Here is a 16,788-nt window from a genome sequence, read left to right as displayed (position 1 = left end):
AGCTCACGTGCCTTTGTCTCTAAGCACTGGATGTTTTTGGTCCTCCTGTAGATTCATGAGGACCTCAAATGACTCCTCCAACATTCTGGTGCAGTCCCTTACTGCACTATCAATCTCTTCCAACCCTGATGCAATAGTGCTGGTGCACTGTTCTATTACTTCCGGAGGGGTGGACGGCTGCGCCTTCAACCACAGCTCTGCTATCTGAAGGTTCATGTCCAGTTGAACCTTAGTCATTTCTTCCTGTGCCTCGCACACCCCTGCTGCTAGTCTGTGGATGCGCACCTCTGCTGGTGCGTCTACTAGGATGGCTAGCTTAGGGACCATCTGATAGGCTTCCTCCTATACCTGTACCATCTACCTATTCTGTGACACCACTTCGTCGCACTGCAAGCTCAACTACTCCATGTTGATCTTTTGCTCGCTCAGCACTTGCAGCGCGCGGCTCTCCCTAGCTCGTAGTTCTGCAGTAATCCCATCCTGCAGAACATATAGCATCTCCCGTGGGAGCACAACCATGTTGATCCCAATACCTTTCAATGCGCTAATCCTAGGCCTGTCGGCCTCATTTGTTGTCACCAATGCCCCTTCTGGCAACACTATTGTATTTATTGTCTGAGCACGCAGCATCTGCTCCATTGCAGTTGTCCCTACTGCGAGGGTGGTCTTAAGGGTACTCGCTCGAGGAGTGTGCACCTGCAACTCCTACAGCTATGCTCTGAGGGCCCCCAACACAATCTAGTTCTCTTGTGTGAAGCTTTGGAGGGCCTCGAAGGTGACATCATGCACCGTTTCGCCGATGTTGTGTAGATCAGCCTCAGTGAGGGTGATCGAGTCAATATACAACTTTGGTGCCTTGACCTTCTTGCGCGACCCTATTCGCTCACTTTGGAACTGGTGCTTTAGTTGTGTTGACGCGGTTTATGGGTCTGCGCTGCCCTCCTCTTCCTCTATTTCCTTCCCATGCAAAGGCAACTTCTGGCCCTCGTGCACCTTCTCGACTGCCTCCTATGCTGCTGTTGTTGTTGCGGCCTTTTTCTTTTCTGCTGCTATCTGTGCAGCATCTCGCACCTCCTGCACTTTTACTGCCACTGTTTCTTGCCTTCTTTTCTTTGCCAACTGTGCCATGCACAGTTTGGCCTCCTCTTTCTTCTTCTGCGCTGCAGACTTCTCCATTATCATGATGGCTAGGGCGTCTGGCGACCATGTCTCCAGTAAATCAAAAATTACGTCATCCATGGCTACAAAGGGTAGCTCTCTCCATTTCTTGGTTGGGTCTTTTCACGCTCCGATATATATGCTGTGGAGGTTCGCTTTGAATTCTGCAAAACTCTGTAAGTTGTTGTAGACAGTGGGTGATAACCACGCTTGTGGTTAATCCCCATTTTGATGTTCGTTTCCATGAACACCCAGAATATATATTACTGTCATGGATCCGGTTTGGGTCCTTTGTGGCCCAGAGCAAAGTGTACTTCACGGCCTCTGGCAGATCCCTTTCAGTTGTGGGAAATTGAATGTCCTCCAGCAATTCCCCTGCCACGAGCACTATGGATAGCAGAAGCCATGGACAATGGAATATTCTGCCTTGTTCCTGAGCCTCACGGAAATTTTCCAGGAACTCCTTGTAGAGGAACTCAGACCAATTAAACTAGACCCACTTCGTGCATTACTCAGCAAGTGCTCCCACCGGTGCAGGTACCTCATTCGCCCGACACTTGCGCATAACTTTACTCGCAAGTATTTGGGTCACCACTTTAACTGCTTTGTTGTTGATGCTAGATATGGCGTAGGCCATTTTCTTCTTCTCCATCTTGTACTTCTTCTTCATGGCCTCCATGATGGCCAAGTCAATGCTCTTCCCCTCCGAGATGTCTGCGGGGTCCTCTCCTTTGCATGGGAGCCTGGTAATGTGGTGGATTAAGTGGTCTATGATGGGGATGGGCTCCTCCAGCCACAAACACCCACCATGCCCTAGGTAGAGCAACTACCTGATGACGAAATTTTTTATTGAGGCATGGTGGAAATGCGGTACCCAGAGCAGGTTTAGTAACCTTGCCTTTTCCACTCCATGTAACCACTTTCACGGCTCCAATTTGGTAACCCTCGCCATGGTGTTCTTCTTGGGCTTCATGAGCTGCGTGGTCTTTAGGTGAGGGAACTTCTCGTGGTCAGCGAGATCCCAATCTTCAAATTTCAAGCTACGCACCTGTCCTAGGTGTGTGCCCTAAAAAATGATGTCATCTGGGAGGAGCGAGGTCTGGAGAGAGTTCTTGCTCTCATCGAGATCCTTGGGCACTTTTGCCTTCCCCTTCTGTGGGGGGATATAGGCGGGTAGCTTTGTTGGAGGGTGTGTAGGCTTAGTTTCTTCCTCCATTCCTTTGTCCTCGTCTTCTTCGATGATAAGGTCGTCCAGGTCTTCCTCCTCCTCATCGGTTTCCAAGTTAATGACCTTCCCTTTCTCCAGCTTCATTAACTTGGTGCGAAGCGGGTTTCGTGGGGACATTCGCACAGGAATCATTGACTGCCTTTCTTTCTTTGGCCTCAACATTCACGGTGATTTATGGATTTCTGCCACAATCTCAGCGTCTTCAGGGGCATCCCCCACAATCAGGGCCTGCACAACCTCTTTAGCGGTCATCTCTACAATTTCCCTAACTTCTTGTGTATGGCTCCCATCTTGCTAGTCCAGGAATCTTTCAATTGCGTAATCCGGGGCTCAATCAATGCTCGACACATGGAATATAGATTTTGGCTCAGGATACTCGAGGAATACAACAGCCCAATTCACAAATGACCAAGTGTTTTTTGTTGGCAACCCTTCATAATTTATAGCGCCTTTTGAATTTGAATTTGATCGTTCCCCCCAAATTCGGTGCATTAATGCTCCCTTGGTGGAAGATTTTCCCAAATCTTGCCCATAAAGAATGTCTTAAATTCCTTCTGCCCACTCCATTTCGTCTCAATTCGAGCATCACATCATGAATAGTGACTCCAACGGTCACTTTCCAGCCAACCCGTGTGGCAGTGCAGTCCCCCTTGCGTGGTCGTAGACCTTGTGACACTTTGCTTCTACGTGCAGCTCCAACATCGCGCAGCTCACAGGCAGAGTATTTTATAGTCCCATGCCTCCTTCCAACTTCTTGGAGCGCTAAGACTATACCTCCTACGATTTGTTAGGTGGCTATGCCACCTGTATAGGGATTCATTCGGTCATCCATCACTTTTCCTGGAACATACCCACTTTTGATCATTACTGGCTGTGTCGTGCATCTTATCATCTGCAGTGTGCCACCATGGTTGATCCATTTAGTAATATGTGGTCCAATCCAAGGCATCAGGCTGATCAATTCACAACAATAGTCCCCAAATTTTTCAACGTGATCGTGTGCACCCTGTTTTATCACCTTGGTCTTCTTATCGAGAAAATCTTCCTTTATCTCGTCCTCAAGCTTCTTGACTTCCGCTTCCACCAGAGCAATTTTCTCCCTTAATCGCACCCTATATTTCATAAGTTCTTGGAGCCTAAGGTCACCCTGTCGGATTTCCTCATCAGGTCCCAAGTATTCTGCTTCGTTCAGTTGCGCTACCCCTTCTTCCAAGATTCCGTGAACTGTCATTTTTGCCGGTGTTGCCATGCGTGGACTAGGCATTTTATGCTCTATGGGGATTATAGTGTTCATGCCATACTCCAGCCTCGGAGGCACTTGCACCATCAGTTTCTTGAACGTGGTCCTATAAGCCCATATAACTACTTGTACGCACAGGTCCCAATCCATCCACTGCACACTGTGTACCTTGTTCAGCGCTTTGCATACTTCGTTAAAGGCTTCTGCGTGGATAACCTTCTATGCACTTGGCCTTTCCACACTCCGGGTTCCAACCAGAGGGGTTTTTCACGCCATTGCCTTGCTCGTACATGCTTACTGATTGTGTCTCCTAACGCAAAGATTGTGTGCATCTGCACAGGTTTCGCACCATATGCCTGTATCCATCTGGACAGGTGGACACACGGACCGTTTCATCTAGAAATCTTGTCTGTTAATCGCATCTAAGGCTTCCCAAACCGCATGCACATCATCCTCCTTAGCCCTAAGCGAGAGAGAGAGAGAGAGTTTCATCTAGAAATCTTGTTTGTTAATCGCATCTGAGAGAGAGAGAGAGAGAGAGAGAGAGAGAGAGAGAGAGAGAGAGAGAGTGAGAGAGTGAGAGTGAGAGAGAGTGAGAGAGAGTGAGAGAGAGAGAGAGTGAGAGAGAGCGAGAGCGAGAGCGAGAGAGAGCGAGAGCGAGAGAGAGCGCGAGAGTTTCTTGAATGTGGTCCTATAAGCCCATATAACTACTTGTACGCACAGGTCCCAATCCATCCACTGCACACTATGTACCTTGTTCAGCGCTTTTCATACTTCGTTAAAGGCTTCTGCGTGGATAACCTTCTATGCACTTGGCCTTTCCACACTCCGGGTTCCAACCAGAGGGGTTTTTCACGCCATTGCCTTGCTCGTACATGCTTACTGATTGTGTCTCCTGACGCGAAGATTGTGTGCATCTGCATAGGTTTCGCACCATATGCCTGTATCCATCTGAACAGGTGGACACACAGACCGTTTCATCTAGAAATCTTGTCTGTTAATCGCATCTAAGGCTTCCCAAACCGCATGCACATCATCCTCCTTAGCCCTAAGCGCGCGAGAGAGAGAGAGAGAGAGAGAGAGAGAGAGAGAGAGAGAGAGAGTTTCATCTAGAAATCTTGTCTGTTAATCGCATCTAAGGCTTCCCAAACCGCATGCACATCATCCTCCTTAGCCCTAAGCGAGAGAGAGAGAGAGAGAGAGAGAGAGAGAGAGAGAGAGAGAGAGAGAGAGAGAGAGAGAGAGAGAGAGAGAGAGAGAGCGAGAGAGAGCGAGAGCGAGAGAGAGCGCGAGAGTTTCTTGAACGTGGTCCTATAAGCCCATATAACTACTTGTACGCACAGGTCCCAATCCATCCACTGCACACTGTGTACCTTGTTCAGCACTTTGCATACTTCGTTAAAGGCTTCTGCGTGGATAACCTTCTATGCACTTGGCCTTTCCACACTCCGGGTTCCAACCAGAGGGGTTTTTCATGCCATTGCCTTGCTCGTACATGCTTACTGATTGTGTCTCCTAACGCGAAGATTGTGTGCATCTGCACAGGTTTCGCACCATATGCCTGTATCCATCTGGACAGGTGGACACACGGACCGTTTCATCCAGAAATCTTGTCTGTTAATCGCATCTAAGGCTTCCCAAACCGCATGCACATCATCCTCCTGAGCCCTAAGCGAGAGAGAGAGAGAGAGAGAGAGAGAGAGAGAGAGAGAGAGAGAGAGAGAGAGAGAGAGAGAGAGAGAGAGAGAGAGAGAGCGCGAGAGCGAGAGAGAGCGAGAGCGAGAGAGAGCGAGAGCGAGAGCGAGCGAGAGAGAGAGCGAGCGCGAGAGAGAGAGAGAGAGAGAGAGAGAGAGAGAGAGAGAGAGAGAGAGAGAGAGAGAGAGAGAGAGAGAGAGAGAGAGAGAGAGAGAGAGAGAGAGAGAGAGAGAGAGGGAGAGAGAGAGAGAGAGGGAGAGAGAGAGCGAGAGCGAGAGCGAGAGAGAGCGACGCATGCACATCATCCTCCTGAGCCCTAGAGAGAGAGAGAGAGAGAGAGAGAGAGAGAGAGAGAGCGAGAGAGAGCGAGAGAGAGCGAGAGAGAGCGAGAGCGAGAGAGAGCGAGAGCGAGTGCGAGAGAGAGTGCGAGAGAGAGAGAGAGAGAGAGAGAGAGAGAGAGAGAGAGAGAGAGAGAGAGAGAGAGAGAGAGAGAGAGAGAGAGGGAGAGAGAGAGGGAGAGAGAGAGCGAGAGAGAGAGCGAGAGAGAGCGAGAGCGAGAGCGAGAGAGAGCGAGCTAAGTTTTCCGTAGTGGTATCATGGACTAACTAGGGTATAGAAATATTCTTGGGCAAGAAACAAAGGATGCATGTGGGGGTCACACAGAGCAAGAGAGAGAGAGAGAGAGAGAGAGAGAGAGAGAGAGAGAGTGCTAAGTTTTCCGTAGTGGTACCATGGGCTAACTAGAGTATGGAATCACCCTTATAAGTTTTCTGTAGTGGTACCATGGGCTAACTAGGGTATGGAATCACCCTTATAAGTTTTTCGTAGTGGTATCATGGAATAACTAGGGTATGGAATCACCCTTCTAAGTTTTCCGTAGTGGTATCGTGGACTAACTAGTGTATGGAATCACCCTTCTTTAGTTGCAGGTAATGAATTTGTAGATAACTATATTCACTTGTATCTTGATGTTTATCAATTGTATTTTGTTAGACATTTGTTGGTTGAATGAATGTTAGCTATTGGTTATGAATCTATATTATTGACTTTATGTCATGGATGAGTGTAATAGGATTGTAGAAATGGGGTTGAGGATGCCAAAAGGAACTTGGACACCTTATTTTATTGACAAAAATCATAGGTGGAATCCTAAATTTTTAAAATAATTTACAGAATTTTTAATCTTCACATAACATCTAAATATGAGAATGAAAATTTCATCCTTGCACACATGTCCCTTATAAATATGGTTTGGAGATTAGGCCATACCATTAATCATTATGGGAGTGTTACATTACTTCTCAAGCTTACTCATGATTTCCACCAATCTTTCTTAAACCTCATTTTTAGCTAAGCATGGATATGGGTATAAGAATTATGGAACTGTATTATGGATTAGCTTATTGTGTAAGCTCTATCCCTAACCGTATAGAATCCTCATACCTTATCATACAATATTCTTAAGGATTTATGTTCTAACTTGGAGTCAAGGAGTACAATTTGTGGGCATAGTCTTGTAGCTTCCAATTGTAATAATCCATAAGGATTTTATATCTAGATAGAATTATTCCTTAGATTTTCACTCTCAAGAGATAGATTGTGGGAAAGAGTGGCATATTAGCCATTGTAAGCGTGTGTTAGGGGTTGAGGAGGTGGGCAGGGGTGGAGTGGAGGGAGGGGTGGGCATGCTTTAACATCAAGATCTTTACTTATGGTATAAATGTACCTATTATTGTTGATCATACAACATATGCAAGCATCAATAAGGGAAGGAATAACCAAGTCGAATATGAAATTCGTCCCTTCTTGGGTTATTAGCTAAACACAAAGACTATTAAGTATCTCAAATAACCATATTACAAGCTAGTTTCATATGTATACCTACATATGTAAATAAATAGTCCTATCATGGACTTTCTCACTCAAAAGAAATAAGGTTTATACCAAATATATTTCCCTAACTAGAATAGTAATGAAGAATAAAGAGTAATGATTTTTGATGCCTTTATCTTGGTGAGAATTTCACTAAGACTTTAAAATCTTGATGACATCTATATTGTGGGGGAATTCTAAGAATTTCATGCCCCTTGATCTTGAGTATCATACTACTAGGACAAGAATTTAATGTTGGCTCTCTAAATCTCTTTTCATGATATTTGTGATGCCTGAGGATTGTATCAAGTTAATGATGATATAAGGTGTTATATAAGCCCCCTTGGCTTTGGCATTGTGCCTTTTTAACCAGTTCAAAAAAATTGTCTTGAATTTTAAGAGAGATATCACAAGTGTAGTAAGCCATGATTCATATGTGTTGGTACTCGATTCATGATATTATATTTACATAGGATATCATGTACCTAGAGTTTCCTCATGTGTTGGCCTTTTGACCAAATTTAAAAAAGAAAAGTAAATAGATCCTTGCCAAAGACCTCATAGTAATGGAGGAGATGCATTTCCTTCTATGCAATAGATCAAATAAGAGGAATTTTCCTCACCCAACAATGTCATTATATGGTTTCTAGGTACATCCTTTTAGCAATGTCAGTTTCCCTGGATTTTACTCTAAGAGGAGGTTAGTTAAGGGCCTTGAAATTCAAGTAGTAAATTCATAATTGACCTTATTCCATAGGCTCCAAAATAGGGGTATTCCTATTGGTAACAAAGTTATAGGCCTGTCATATTGCTGCACCATAATTCATCGAATTTAAGAACTGATATGATTCTAATGTACCTTGCTTTTATGGTTTATAGAATGGAAATTATGACAACTTATATGCCACAGGTTATGTGTCCCCATTAAGCCTTGAAATAAATCCTTATTATTAGCCATGCTTATATCTGAGCTTGGGAACCAAGATGTGGTATACATGATTTCTGTTTTATGCCTTTCAAGCAAGTTATTTTTTTATTTTTTATTTTATTTTTTGTTTGGGAGGGGGGGGGGGGGGGGGTGTGTGGGGGTGGGTGGGGGCAGGGGCGAATTTCTCCAATTTGCTATTTTTAGACCATTTTATAAAAATATTATAAAACAAAAAATTGCCAATTTGGTTTAAAATTTACATATTTTTTACATATATATGATTAAATTGATAATATTTTCCAAAATTTTCCGACTTTTAAATTTTATGGTTTTGATTGAATTTTCACCTACATATCCATATATATGATTTTTAAATTGAAATAGTTTCCTAAAATACTATACATAAGTATAATATTTGAATTCTTAAAAAATACCATGCTTTCAATCTTGAAATGGATAAATTTGAGGGATAAATCAATGGGAAACCTCCAAAATGCAACCCCACACAATTCCCCCCCCCCCCCCCCAACCACTTTCACCCACCCCCCAACCCCCACTTGCACCCCACCCCGTGCCCTATAAGATGAAAATTCCATCAATTATTGAAACTTGGTTATGCATATAAGCATTCATAGATTTTGAATTATTTATTTAGATGATGACAAGTATGAAGTTGACATGGGAATATTGTTTTGCATGGTAGTGCCATGATTTACAATGGTAGGTTATGGCATGCTCTACTGGAGTTTTCGAGGGCTAAAGTGCTAGCCAAGTGAAGGACCTTATGTGCAAGTTGAGTATGCCCTAGTGGGATTTCAAACTAAAATCTCATCATGAGAAATTCATAAGATTGAGCTAGGAGGTCAAATTCTTGATGCTAGAACATATATACATTGAGTGATAAAAACTATATAACACTAGAAAAATTGTATCTTGAGTGATACATAACTCTATATTGTCAAAGAAGTTACATGAGTGATACATAACTCTGTATCATTGGAGAAGTGATATCTTGAGTAATATGCCTATCCTTATCACTGGAAAATAAACTTCAAGGAGGATAAGCCCGATTCCTCCTTATCATTGAAAAATACTTTCTATAGTGATAAGGAAGGAGCTTGATTCCTACCTATCACTGGAAATATAATTTTTGGAGCAATAAGAAAGGAGCCCAATTCCTCCTTGTCATTGGAAAATAGACTTTGTAGAGTGATAAGCAAGGAGCTTAACCCATCCTTGACATTGGAAAATAAACAATTGGAGTGGTAAAGGCAAAACCATATCAGTGAGGAATCATTATTTTCCAGTGGTATAAGAAGAGGCTTAATACCTTGTCACAGGGTAAGGTAAAATCATAAACAAGGAATGTAATCCTTGTGCCAATGATGTAAGTAAATACATGATATTATACCCATAGACTAGTGTTAATTCAAGGGAAAGAACATTGAACTGAGCCACAGATGAAAATTTTTAAAAGCCCTCCTCATCGAGGACTATAGGGGGGAAAGTTTGTTACAATATTGCATCTTTATATTGCTCCCAATGCATTTTGCAATTTAGAAAACATTGTGACCATAGCTTGGATCAACCAATCGCAGCAAGGGAAAAAGTGGTCATGCAGTGGATAGAAATAACTCTTTGTAGACATTATTATTTGAGTAGAAAGACCATTAGATATGATTGAAGGAGCACACTTTGAGTAAGAAAGAACTTGTGACTCACATTTAATCTATTTTTCAAATAATTAAAGTTCTAGTTTTATCATTAAATCATAATCTTTTGATTTTAGCCAAATATATATATATTTAAATCATTCAATAATAAATCTCTATAAAATTTTAATTATAATAAATTTAAACAAAACTTTTATCTTCAATCTATTTTCCATCATTTTTTACAAATCTTATAAATATAAATTTTAATTTATTATAATTAACTCATTTATTAACGCTGTACATTTACCATACATATATATAAACACAAATAATCCATAAAATAACAATTTACTCACCATATATATCTACATATTTATTTAAATGTTTACATTTGAATAAAGGCATCTATTTAATATTGACATTTGAATGAAGGCAACATAGAGTGGGTTGAATCTAAGTGGATGATCGTAGTAAATTAATTATCACTTTCAAATGTGTTTTAAAAAGGTTCTTTTCTATTTGAACTTCAACATTAAATTATAAGGTCATCGACCATTTCCATGTTACCGTTAATTAGTGTATTTTTCCTTGGACAATGTTGTCATTGACTATATATGCACATCAATTATTATTCCAATCCATAAAGTTAAAAACATGGTCGCTTCTTTCCAAATTGATAAATTTAAATTGATACATGTGCTTGTCATTTTCTTTCATGTCTAGAAAGTCAAAGTTGGGGAATGCATGTCTCCATTTTCTAGAAAGTCAAAATTTTTAGTCACTTTATCTATTTTTTTTTTTTTTTTTTTTCTATATTTAGTATATTTATTAATATGGTTAGTTTTGTATTTTAATAAATGATTTGTTTTTAATTATTATTAATTTAGTATTGATTAATGTAAGGTGTAATTTTGAAAAATGAATATTTATTTTTTAATATTATTAAAAATATTATTTTTCAAATATTTGATTAGATTATAATTTGAAAGTTTGTCTTTACACAAGATAATGTCATAACGGCCTCACATATTTTATACCATAATTTATGGATATGGTTACAAAATTCATTCGTTATTCATTATTTTTAGATATTTGTGTAGTGATTTTTTATTCATAAGTTTTGAAGGAAGTAAATAACATGTTCACCATCCCACCATAATTTAAGCAAATCTTTGCATTAAAAAATGGATAGTAATAAGTTGCAAATGAATAGATTTAGCAAAAATTACTTCTCACTATTGTTTATGTTTTCCTCAACACTTATGTAGGAGTAAAATTGTAAATGTGTATGCTTACTAGTGGTTACTACCCACCAAAATTTATGCTAGTCCATGTGCCCGAGCAAGCAATTAATTTATCCACTTCACTTAATAGTTCCTCCCAAAGAAAGACTATATGATTCCATTACCCTATTAACCATAAGTAATTGGTGCATTCTAACTTATAGACAAAATGACTGCTTTCACTTGAAATTATCGATCAGCAAGCATTGTGATTTTATGTTGTTTAAAATACATTTTTGAATGCATAAATTGATTTAGCACAAAACACTAGGACACTCAAATTTTACAAATTAAACAACTTAAACTCAAGTTTTTAAAAATCTTAGTCATTTTGGTTCAAATTAACCAAGAAAAATGCTTTATAAAAGACCATTTCATCTATTAGTTAAACCAACCTAGATCCATCTTAACCCCAGATCTATCAAACGTCAAGAGGGATCAAATCCCTCGAGGTGAAAATCTTTTTGAAGTGCAAAAATTGAGGAAAGGTTTGCACCTCGAGAGATTTGATCCCTCTCGATGCTTGATAGACCTAGGGTTAAGATGGATTTAAGTTAGTTTTTGTCCTGTGTGGCCACACAAAATTTGTTGAAAATCTAATTATTCTTATCATTTTAAATATGTTAAATATGTCTAAGATTAATATGGTGATTTTAATATATATGAAACCAAGGATGAGAGTTCTATCTGAAAATTCCATTCCTTAGGGTTTCGAGTTTTAGCTTGCACCCACCATTTCAACTTCCATTACACCCCCATGGGGGGCAGGATGTGGCCCCTCCTAAAGAAATGTGGTTTCCCATTGTTCCCCTCAGCAGTTAGTGCACATATCAAGTAATACAATGACATCGACTCATATTTTCCTTACACAAGCCCAAGAGTATTCTCTATTTGAAATCCCACCCGAAAAGTTGGGGGCAACAGTTGAACATATGCAAGAACATGCAATAATCTATAAATTTGTTGGACCTTGGCCCACAAAGTGGCTTCTCATCAACTAGATGAGAAAAAATTGGACACTCAAGGGAGATGTGCGACTCAAGCAAGGGTCTAGAGGATTCTTAACAGTAATCTTTAATAATGTTGAATATTGGGACAACATCTTCCAAAGAGGTCCATATTTTATGAACTCAACAAGTCTCTCTATGAAACCATGGGTTCCTAGATTCAAAATTGAGAAGGAGGATTTCTCCTACCTTGCCTGTTTGGATTAGGCTATATGCCCTTCCCCATGAATACTGGGATCTAGAAATATTAGCACATATAAGAAAAAAAATGGCCATTTTGTCATGTTTTCATATACCATAAAGAAAGGAAGACATAGCTCCTATACTCGGCTTTGTGTGTACCTGGATCTCACCAAACCCTTGCCGCCAAGCATTCTTTTGAGTTGCAAAGACATTGTTTAGGAGCAGTTGATTGACTGTGAAAAGATACCCTTAAGGTGTCAACGTTACCATAACCTAAATTAGGAAATGAAAATTCTAGTTAGGCTCCTCCAAAAAATAAATTGTTGATATGTGGTTGTCATTGATGTCAACCCAAGCAACACTAGAGATGACCTGCCTTTTTGTCAACTAAAATGACATGAGAATTCATGGAGTTTCATGGTAGGATCATCCTTGATGTATTTTCCTTGTCGATTCCGGTGGTATGTGGCACACCACAAGAAGCCTCATGATTTGTGAGTTATGCTAGTTTGAAGTCAAAAGACCAAATTTGTGGGAAAAAACCCCAAGGGGTGGTGATGTGCCAGCTTCTCCTTCGTCAAGTCAAAATTTCATATTATAAGACCACCCATCGTGAATTAAAATGATATTTCTTATGGAAAATTTTTACTTACGATAATTATTTTCAAATGATCAAGGGTATTGAGGGCATTTGAATTAATTGAAGTTTATGTTTTTTTAAACCCAAAAAGGGTTTTCCCTCTCCTATTTGAACTTAAATTCAAATGGCTCCCTCGAAATTAGGAATTTGGTTGCCCTGTAGGAGCCCTTCTAAATTCTATAAAAGTGTTCATTGATATCTCATCCAGTGTATGAACTTAAATGTGAATAATTTATGATATATCTCTGAAATTCGACCCCTCTGGAGACAACCAATATATCAAAAGATAGGGTTTGGAAATTTGGTTTGCATTTATTTGGTTTGGTACTTGGGTGATCATTGGTTTCAATGCAGGAAGGATGTCTTTGGCCCCTCTAGAGAAATGATCATTCAACAAGGATTTTCATTACAAACCAACATAAGTTGTTGATGCATTCAATTTATCTCGATTAACAGTGGCTCAAAAGAGTTTTGTTTGGATCTAAAGCAACTTTGCATTTTATTTCTAAGATTAGGCTCCTTCAAAGTAAACACATTTGTGCACAAAGATTGAATTTTGGTTAAGAAACTATTTTGCATTGTGAAAGATCGAAGTTTTAGTCTCTTGTACTCTCGACCCTTTTAAACATTGAGCACACTTGTATCACTTTAGGAAAGGGAATTTGTTTTGTTACAAACTTATTAGGTCACTTGACTTTGACTCATAAGTAGACCAAACCTTTAAAATTCGTTGAAGAATATTGCAGCCCTGCGGTCATTACTATTAGATTAAAAGAGTGTGAAGAGTTTGAATCATTTTGAAGAGGATTAAAGTGTGGTTGGAACATAAAAGCTCTTGCATCATTTTGAAATTCATCCTAGGGTTTCCTCAGTAACCCTACATCATCTGATCTCTACATAAAATATGACAAATTGTCTCTAAAATAAATGAGTTTGCAACAATTTAAAAGGTTTGTAGTACTCAGCCTATTAAGATCAATTGAGGTATGTTTAAATGCCACTAAAATATGATATGCAGAATTACATATGTATACCTGAAGCATTCAATCTGAAGTCACACTGACCTTAAAGCCAAAATAAGAAGAAGCAAGTTCTGGGAGGATTGCAATTATACTAAGCCTTGCAACATCAACATAATTGTCTTGCAATAACAAAAAATCATTTTTCATTGATAACTTAAGAAGGTTGACGTGTTATGATTGTTAACATAATAACAAGAATTTAAAGGCTCAAATCATCACTGTCGAATTCCTGAAGCAACAAAACTATGCTAATCCTTAAGATTCCACATGTCTTCTCCTACACAAGCAATCAATCTTGTGCTTGCCAAAAGAAACCAACTACACTTCACTACATTTTTGATCTTCTATTCTCAAGGAAACTCCAAGGTGATTTGACAAGCAGAGTAAGGTGTGTTTTTACATTGAACATGTCTAACCATTTACAAGCAAAGTAGAGAAATATATGGTCAATTTCAGTGGTAATCATTTGATCTATATTCTTATGCTTTACTACAGCAATGCCTTCATTAGCAATACTCTATTATTTATAGTAGAAGTAAGCAACTTAAAACAATAGTCTTGAGTAAGGAATAATGCCATCCTTGAAGTGAAGGTTTTTATCATGCTAGGCATATTTTGATAGAGTATGGTTCAGTTGCCTATCCTTTAATTGTAAGAGGTTCATATTGATCAATATGCAGCAATACGGGTGTCTTCCAGGTAGGATTCATAATTTCATTGCAGTAGCATCAACAATTACATTGTTTCATCTTCAGCAATATAACATGCATGGTTACATCAATGTATTGCAGTAAGAGGTACACTTGTTCATTAATTTTATTTTTCCACAGCAGTGTAGCTGGAAGGGTAATTTTGTTTATGTCTAGAAGGGATTTTGTAGTAGGTCTTATGTGATATTGAAGAGTTGTCATTGTACTCATTGTAATTTGGCCAATATCCCTTATATGGGAGCCCATATTGATTTAAACAAATTTACTCATTGTAAGTGGGTTATTGTCCCTGGTATGGGAGCCCACATAGTCAATTTATTATTTTTAGGGAGGATGAGTGGCATTAGGTAGGTGGTTGAATTCACCTTCAGGTTGGAGCCTGAAGACACTTTAGGATGGTAGGATGGTGCTAAGGCAAGTTGGATCTTTCTAGGGTATTGGAGCATCCTTTCAGCTGATTGTTGATAAAACCAAGGAATTGGAGTGTTTTTCCAATTGGAGCTAGAAAATTGAACGCTTTTCTAGAGAACTAGGGAGCTGGTGCTTCCTTTTTAGTTAGAGATGAAGCATTTTTAATGTACTCACATAATTATTAGAAAAGCATTTGGTGGCTTTTTGTCCCAGACAGGGTTTTCCACCTAAAACTTATTATGTTCATTATCTATTTCTCATTTATGAGTTTGAATTGATGTTGAATATTAATTAATGCTCTGAAAAGGATTAATAAGTTACTAATTTCTAATAAATACTTATTCACCACCCCTCAATATTTCCAACAATTGGTATCAAATTCAGTCCCTGTAAAATCAATATAATCACTGAAGGGATATCATGGAGTATACCAAGAATGGAGTTCCTTTTTTTGATGGGAAAAACTATGCACTATGGAATGGAAGGATGTAGGTATATATACTTGCACAAGGATATGATATTTGGGAAATAGTCGAACAAGGTTATGATGCAAAAGTATCTCCTCCAATAGATGAAATGGGTAGGAAACTTTACATATATGATGCCAAAGCCATGAATGACATTATGAGTTGACTCACTCAATCTATCTATGTTAAGGTGTTGGGTTGTATAACATCTAGGGAACTATTGACGGTGTTGGATATCGCCAACATATATGGGGTCTCCCTGATGTGAAGCCCTAATTAGACCTCACATTACTTGGAGTAGGAGCTCCATCCAGAGAATCGACCCGACCACTATAACCATAAGGTTTGCCTTGGTTTCAATGAATAACATAAGAGATTATATACATAACCTTTGAATAAACAAGTAAGTTGACATTGTGAAAAACTGATTGTAATGTGTAAAAGGGACTTTCATGAGGGGGGTGACAAAAGTGAGCCTCTAGAAGGAAGTAATAGTACTAACCTAAAAGAGACACATGAGAAAATAAAGATTAATTAGTTATCTAGCGAAATAGATCACTTAGACACAACGATAATTAAACCACATACAACACACCTTCAACAAAATAAGTACAGGTGCCACCAAAATAACTCAATTTCCTTAGTACATGTGAATGAAACATATATAGCAAACATCCAAAGAATAATCCTAATACATTCACAATACATGCATGGAAATGTGTTGGCTCATCGATCTTCAATTATAAGGTGAAAGATCCAAGTACATAGTTACAACGACGAGACACTAGTTCCAATAGTGGAACATTAAGTCACTTCTTTCTTCTCCAAAGAATAGTTGTCTCTCCTATGCCAAGTAGATAAGCCAAGACTAGCTATTCAAAGCTTAAGCCTCCAAAAGTATCTTGATTGAGTTATGAAGTTGCTTTTATACTAAGAGGGATGACCTTCCATATCCTCATGAACCTTGGATTACCCTCATTACTCTTGAACTTATAGTGTGTCCTTTGGAATTCTAAACAAATCTTGAACTTCTAAATGAATTTTGGACTTCTATACAATCTTTGTCAATATATGACTAGGTGACTCTTCATTCTCCACATATGACTCTTAGAATTACACACATTACATTTTTCCTTTCTTTAGAATACATCATTACATTCCACATGATTATGTGGCATGACATATGGACACTTATTGACCATTATGATGACACTTGCAAAAATTACAACTTTACAATGATGACATGGACTTCATAATGAGGTGGAAATGCCAAGTTATATTCCTTGTTG

Source organism: Pinus tabuliformis, chromosome 5_2 (genome assembly GCF_031772625.1).
Source record: "Pinus tabuliformis cultivar Carrire ecotype Pingquan chromosome 5_2, CPIR1, whole genome shotgun sequence".
NCBI lineage: Eukaryota > Viridiplantae > Streptophyta > Pinopsida > Pinales > Pinaceae > Pinus > Pinus tabuliformis.
This window is presented reverse-complemented; position numbering follows the sequence as displayed.